Source organism: Primulina huaijiensis, chromosome 2 (genome assembly GCF_012295235.1).
Source record: "Primulina huaijiensis isolate GDHJ02 chromosome 2, ASM1229523v2, whole genome shotgun sequence".
Taxonomy (NCBI): domain Eukaryota; kingdom Viridiplantae; phylum Streptophyta; class Magnoliopsida; order Lamiales; family Gesneriaceae; genus Primulina; species Primulina huaijiensis.
In genome coordinates, this window is record NC_133307.1 from 14,497,630 (window position 1) to 14,505,841 (window position 8,212).

The following is an 8,212-nucleotide window of genomic DNA, read 5'->3' on the forward strand; positions in this document are numbered from 1 at the left end:
CTTCAGTCCAGTAAGATCAACCATCAAGACCTCCACTAGCATCAACATCATACTCACCTGCATCAGTCACACCTAGTGAGTCTAATGACTCAACAAACCATATTCTTGATAACAAATAATACGTATACAATCACATGCAACAATGAAAATACTTTTATTTAAAATAACATTTCATAATCATGCATAAACCTAAACATTTTCATATCATCATAAACATATTCATATTCATCATATACATATATGTATTCTTTTTCGTTGAATTCAGATCGTTAATTGTGACTTTAATATTCGTATTAAAAGTCGATGGATCCATCTACATGTAACCACAATACTGGGCGGTGAAGACATCAGCGACACTCTCACCCGTCTACTGAGCCTTGGCCTTACGTATTATCGTATCATCTATCATCGCATTAGTCACAATTACTTCACTTCCTTCAACATTTCATATTTTCATCACTTTATAAAATTAAAGCATATAATAATCATTTTTCTTTTAAACCAAGAATGCAACATGTCTTTTAGCATTAACGTTTTATCATAAAATTCCATAAACATTTAAAATAATCATATTAACATATTTTACAGCATTCAGGGACTGTCATGACGTTTATTATTTTCTAGGTGTAAAATGTTGGTTTGACCACTAGACGTAAAATTTAACGATTTTGATTTTTTCTTATTTCCGTTGACTCTAGACCATCCCAAATAATTATTTAAGCTTAATTAAATTTTCTCATATTTCTATTTAGCTTAAATCCTTGGTTTTTTATTTATTTCGTAATTAACAATTCGTAATGCGTTTTAATCTCGAATAAATTCAAACTTTAATATAAAATTCTCAAATTTTTAAACATAGACTCTTTATATTTAATTTACCCTCGTGAACCATGATTCGGCCCCCGTTGAACCACGTTTCAAACCCTTAGCCATGAAAACCCTAAAACCGAACCATAAACCAAACCCTTGAGCCATATCTGTTTTCCCTCAAGCCGCACCCCCGAGCCACCACAAGCCAGGCCCTTCCCAGACTTTCTATGGACCTTGATGGACCCACTGGACCCCTAGGACTCGACCCTAGCCCGATCCAAAGCCACCTACACCAGAAGCATGCTGCGACCGAGACAACCTAATACAGTAGGACTCTTTCAACTTGACTAGGACTCTAACCACCGAGCCAACCCCAAACCCATCCCCTCGTGAACCCTTTTAGGAAACTACAGGCCTAGCCTGACCCAGCTATAACCACCCTGGCCGAGCCACAAGCCCCTGCGCACAGCTGCATCACACGATAAGCCATGGTTAGACTATGACTCTTTCCCAGCCATTGTGCTCGAGTCTTGGCGTGGCTAGGACTCCTCTCCTGACCCCATCACGTCCCAGCTGAGCTCTGGTCGAGCCTTGGCCGAGCCGTGCATGGTTGTTCCCTAAAACTCACAACAAAACATGCAATAATTCATTCCATCTGTTCTTAGCTCTCGTGCAGCCTATCACCATGCCTCTTATGACCCTTAAACTCGTGTAAAATGTTCCATAAACAATCTCTAATCATGGCAGCCCCTTCATGTAATTATAAAACAAGTTTTGATGCAAGAAAACATACCTTAATCCCATGTTTATACATAAAAACGAAAATAATGAAGAGGGAAACTTGTTTTTCATGTAAACCATAAACTATTACACATTAGGGTATGATAGATGAGAAAATAAAGAATTATGTCGTGTCATATACGCACAAAAATGTTTTGGTGATTCGAGGGACGTCGACGGAGAGAACCTTGCTGAATTTTTCATCAAGCTTTTCATGGCTTTCCCTTCAAAATCTCGTGTGGTGTGTGTGTGTGTGTGTGTATGTGTGTGTGTGTGTGTGTGTGTGTTTTGCTAGGAAGAGTCCTAGTTTATTTTGGGGGTGAGGGGACGTGAGTTGTGGTGTGGTTGGGGAGGGTTATTAGCTTTTTATTCTAGTTAAAACTCATGGTGCAAACTTGGATCCATTAGCCAGGTATAATAGGCCCATTAAACCCATTATTATTATTTCAAATATTTTGCTTAGGAAAATTTGTGAAATTATTAGTCGAGTTCTCAAAAAGTTCCTATTTTTGTTGAAAATCAAATACCGTTAAAAATTACGACTCAGCGTATAAAATCACTTCAAAACTCCTTATTCTTAAAAATATCTTAAAGCATCAACCTTATTTTAAATAATTAAAAGCAATTATTTAATAAAAATATTTTCTCTTTTTTCAGCCATCGGTCTCCGTTCCTCGATCGCATCTTGAATAACCTTTAAAAATACAGTTTAATGCATCCATGCAGAAAAGTACATTTTAAATGTGTAAAAATGCACACCATATTTAATTCATGCAATTAAAATCATTTAATTAAAATAATAAGAAATATAATAACTTGCATGAATGTGGTTCACGTGGACTTCAAATTTTTGGGACGTTACACTCTTGCTGATCCTAAATGGATAAACGCAATGCAAGAAGAGTTATACCAGTATACCCATAACAGTGTCTGGAATTTAGTTCCAAGACCAGTTTTTAAAACCATTATAGGTACAAAGTGGGTCTATAGGAATAAATTGAACGAAGATGGTTCAGTTGTGCGCAATAAAGCGAGGCTTGTAGCACAAAGATATAGGCAAGAAGAAGGAATTGATTACGATGAGACATATGCACCAGTTGCAAGACTGGAAGCAATCACAATGTTCCTTTATGTCCCATTCAAAGACTTAAAAGTCTATCTAATGGATGTCAAAAGAGCATTCCTGAATGCTCAGCTACATGAAGAAGTATATGTTGAACAACCACCAGGTTTTGTTAATCACTCTCTTCCTGATCATGTTTATTACTGGAACAAAGCTTTGTATGAACTTAAACAAGCGAGCTTGGTATGAGAACTTATCAAAATACTTAACTGATCATGATTTCACTATTGGAACAGTGGATAAGACTCTAATCAAATTTATTAAAAATGATCATATTTTACTTGTGCAAATATATGTTGTTGATATTATTTTTTGGTCAACTAACCCCAAATTATGTGAGAAATTTGCCAGTTAATGCAGGAAAATTTTGAGATAAGTATGGTGGGTGAACTGACATTCTTTCTCGGTCTGCAAGTGAAGCAACTGAAAATTGGTACTTTTATCAGTCAAACTAAATACACGAAAGAACTTCTTACGAAATTTGGCATGGAGACATGTTCAGCTGCAAATACTCCCATGAGCTCATCGATTAAATTATACAAAGATGAAGGGAGTATATTAGTTGAGACAGCACTATACAAAGGTTTAATAGGGTCTTTATTATACCTAACTGCTAGTCGTCCTGATATTGTATTTGTTGTTTTCATGTGTGCTAGATTTCAGGTAGATCCTAAGCAATCGCATTTCTCCAAACACATATTGAAATATCTTAAAGGTACACGAAATATGAGCTTATGGTTTGCTAATGAATCATCTTTCAATTTAGTTGGTTATTCAGATGCATATTATGCAGGATAAGCATGATCGAAAAAGCACCAGTGGGACATGTCAGTTTCTAGGAGACAGACTGATTTCATGGTTCGGTAAGAAGCAAACATCTATAGCAACTTCCACAACTGAAGCAGAATATATCTAGCTGTTGGAAGCTGCTGCGCTCAACTGCTCTGGATTCAGCAACAACTGAAAGATTATGGATTCGTTGCAGAGGAATCACCAATGTTCTGTGACAATATAAGCACAATTGCGATTAACTATAATCCAGTTCTACACTACAGAACCAAACACACTGACGTCAAACATCATTTCATCAGAGACCATGCTCTAAAGAAGGCAATCAAGCTGGAGTACATCTCAATTGAACAACACACAGCTGATATCTTAACCAAGCCATTACCCGAGACTAAGTTTTCTTACTTTCGTAATATTCTTAGTTTAATTGATTTGCCTTAATATTAGTTGCATTGTTATGTCAGTTTGGGTTGTCAGTTATTATTTGTTCAACTGTTACTAATTATCTTTTAAGTTAGTATCAGTTAGAATGTAGAAGAAATTAAAGCAGTAAAGAATATACAAACATTGACTGAAATAAACTTTTTATTGATTGGAACGAATAGCTATTACATTGTTTATTTCATTCTCTACTGCATTCAGCCAGGAGTTCATCCATGCGGATAGCTTGCCAGTGGCAGTCTTCTGAAACTCATCTGAAAAAACAATGTTTTTCAGAGTCCTCTACTCCTTGAGAAGCATCAGATGGTAGACACCTTTATATTTGAAGATGTCTGAAGCATGAGCAACGCCAAGATGCCACATATACTTATTCTCAGTTGCAACTCGCCTTCGAGTGACAACCAGCTCATCCTCTCTGGAAGACTGCAGCTCTTGGATTTTAGTCCATGAATGTCTTCTCAATGACAAGATTTTCTATTTTCAGCTTCCGAACAGCTTTAATGAATTGCTTCAACTCCTCAGCAAAGTCTGGCTGCTGTGAACTGCTTGATGCGTCCATTTGCTATTGCTATATTTTGTGATATTTGCTGAAATATTTAACTGATCTTATGACTAACTTCACTTTTATTTATATATAAGCTTCGAGTCTTCTAAAGAGACGTATTTGTTATATCCGACGATTCATATTCCAAGGAGAAGTATTATCTTTTATTTATGCAATATATTTTAGAGAAAATCGTTGACTTGACTTTATACTATTTACGTTAATATTCAGTTAGTCAATTGTTATCAGTTAGTGTGATGAAAGAAAATAACAATGAATTGAAATAGCAATTTTATTGATAATATCTTTCTATTAATACACGATTCAGTTCCTTTCAACGGTTTCTAGCCAAAAAGACATCCAACTGACATCTCACTACAGGAAATTCTTCTGTAGCCCTCTAGGAAGCAATTCTTTCTAGCACTATCTGCTCCTTGATAAACATAAAGTAGTAAAGACCTTCATCAGTTACAAGGTCTGAAGTGTGAATGACGTCGAGACGCTTCTTATATTTGATTTCAGTTGCCTTCTATTTATCAGTAGCAACTAATCTATCTCGCTGGATAGTCTGCAAGTCATGTATCTTCGTCCAGGTGGACATGAATTTTTCAAAGACAAAATCTTCGATGTCTTTCTTCCAACTTTCAACGTGTGGAAGTCTTACTGCAGGATTAGGATTGTTGGAACTGCTTGGTCTATCCATCTGTGCTTAATTGTTATTATCTGCGTAAATATTCTGTATCTGATGAATTTGATCTTATTTATAGATAGACTCTAACTGAAGAAACAAAAGAAGACGAAGAGACATCAGCCAACAGAATGCAATTAAGGATGAGATTCTCTTACTCTCTTTTAATTATAATCATTTTTTAGGGGGGATATCGGTTTTCAATTAGTTAACTGATAAGACAATCGTCAGTTAGTCTTCAACTGAACTAATTTTGTTCTCAACTGATCACTCAGTTTTTAACTTAACTGATCTTATCAAGTAAGTTAACTGATTATTCGATACGTATTCCATATTAAATGATGGGACTGTTAAAATTACGTATTTAATTGTGTCATTCAGTGAATAATAACTTGTAACGTGGCCCCACGTAGTCCAAACATTTTTCATTCACGATTACACACAACGTACACACATTTTTAACTCAATTCCTCTTCAACTGACACGTGTCCAAAAATTTGAACAGTCACCAACGTAATAAATGAACCTACTTCATTTCAATTCTTTATGAGCACTTCTATTCTCAAGAACATATCATACACAGAGCTTTCTCTCCTACGCAAACTCTGAAGACAACTCAGAAATGACAAGCCAAGTTCCCGCTTACATTCTAAATGCCATGGCCATCGACTTTGACTCACTTATTTAAGTCAAAGACGAAGCCATTCGAAGCATCTTTCAGAAGCTGGAAGCAACTGGCTTAAGGAAATTTCTTGGGTCATCTACTCAAGAAATTTATTCCAAAGAGATTCATGATTTCTATGACAACGGCTTCATATCGGCTGAAGGGAAGATCACAACTACTGTCAGCAGCAATTTGCTGATTATTGATGGAGAATAATTTGTACCATCTTCCAACTGTCGTCTGATGGCCTTTCTCACTTTTTTGAAGTAAAAGTTGCTGATGTGGAGAAGATGCTAACAATTTTATCTGCTGATGGGAGGAAGATAAAAGTCTCTGATCCTAAGAAGGAGCTAAAATATTAATATCAGTTGCTGGCAGATATAGTGGCCAAGGGTGTTTTAGCTAAGGCAGTCTCTTTTGTTGCCCTCACCCTCGAGAAATTTCAAATAATGGCTGCTCTGGTGAATTGACGCAAGTTGAACTGGTCAACCATCTTGTTAAACATTTTGAAGAACATGGTTCAATCGACCAAACAATCCAAGGGCTTTGCTGTGCCGATCAGCTTCTTTCTAAAGAACAGAGGTTTGGTGGATGACTCTTCTGAGAATTCATCCAAATTCAAAGTCTTCAATACTAAGAATGTTTAGCTACTGAAGACTAAGCTGGATATAACTCTTGAGCAGTTTTTAAAAGCCAAAAAGGAGATTGGGACAGAGGCAGATCCCAAAAATGGGAAGATAAAGGACTTGGCTAAGTCAAAGAAAACAATAAAAAGGAAATTGATTGTAAGTGAAACTGAAATTGAATCGGAAGAAACCCCTTCTCCGAAAATAATGGAAAAGCCAAGGACCCAGAAAGCCAAACCAGCACCTGCTTTGGAAGCCATCCCAGTTAAGAGAATGAGGCCAACTGGAGCTGAACAGCCTATCAGTGCTATAACAATCAGGGCAGTTCCAGTTGCACCCTCAACTGAACATCAGTTACCACCTCCAACTGCTCCCTCAAAGAAGACTATCACCGAATTTGGTGATAAACAGAAACATGTTGGAGTGAGAGCACCACCTATCACCATCATCGGCACAACTCCATTTCCTTTCGCAAGACCAAAAGGAGTGGTGATACGAGAGAAATTGGATTCAACTATCTCAGGACTGAGTATTTCTCTTGTCCTCAGTGACCCAAAAGGTAAAGACAAAATGATTGAAAGCCCAGACCAACCTACCCGATTCGGACTCATATTGATTTAATATGGGAAGAGGTAAATGATTTTTCTGAATTGAAGTTGAAAACATACATTGAATGGGTCAGATTCAGAACCGAAGTGTTTGCCAAGAGATTGCAAAAGACATCTGTTCTGAATAAATTCATCGCCATGGAAACTATAGTCCTAAGGGTAGTTAAAGCTGCCATGATTGCTCAAGAGGAGAACTTATTTATTTGATTTGATGTGTGCCAAGAATCTAGCTCAAGTCGTAGCTCAGCTACGCAAGAACTATGATCTTACCAATCCAACTACCTTCAATGACAAAGCAGTTTATGACCAGTTGGACATGGATCTCATATAATTGCAAATGAAGATCAAAGAATGGAAACTGGGTCAACAATTGATTATTCCAACAAATTCCCAAAGTTCTTCCTCCGAAGAGCAGGCTGAACCATCAACTCATCAGCCAGAACCATTTCAGGAAGCAGTTACTGAAAAAACTGAGCAAGTAACTGTTCCTTCTTCAAAGGATGCTCAACCATTATCTTCTCCTCCAGCAGGTCTTCAACTCTATACCGATGTTTAATTGTCACTGGCAAATGTCGATGAAGCGATACAATCAGTTGCCGTTGATATCTAGCTGAATGTTTTAACTGAAGAATCAGTTGAAGACGCGAGCAAAACTTAACAACCAGCCTCAGAGGCTGTATTATCAGAAGTTGAAGAACCAGTTCAGTCGCCTGCCACGACTGAACAAGAAGTACAAGCTGAAACTGACGTGGCTCAGTTGCACTCCGAACAACCTGAAGAAGTGCCAACTGAAGAGCCAACTGAAGTATCAGCTGATAAACCAACTGAAAAGCCTACCAGCTCAACTGCTGTTCAGAGTTCCACTCCTCCTCAAGAACCTCAACAAGAGGTAGTTGAAGAAATTATTCCAGAAATGGTTACAGTTGTGAATGAATCACCAAATAGGACCTTGGTAATTTTTAATCAAGCAGGCAAGGAGCAAGAACTAGAATCATCTGAAGCTCTATCTCCTCAAATACCAATGGCGACTGATACTATGATATAAGAAATTCAGTCCAACCTTCACAATTTGATTTCATCTATTTCTGATATAAAGTCAACCCAATTGCTGCACACATTAAAGACTGACTCTATGAAGG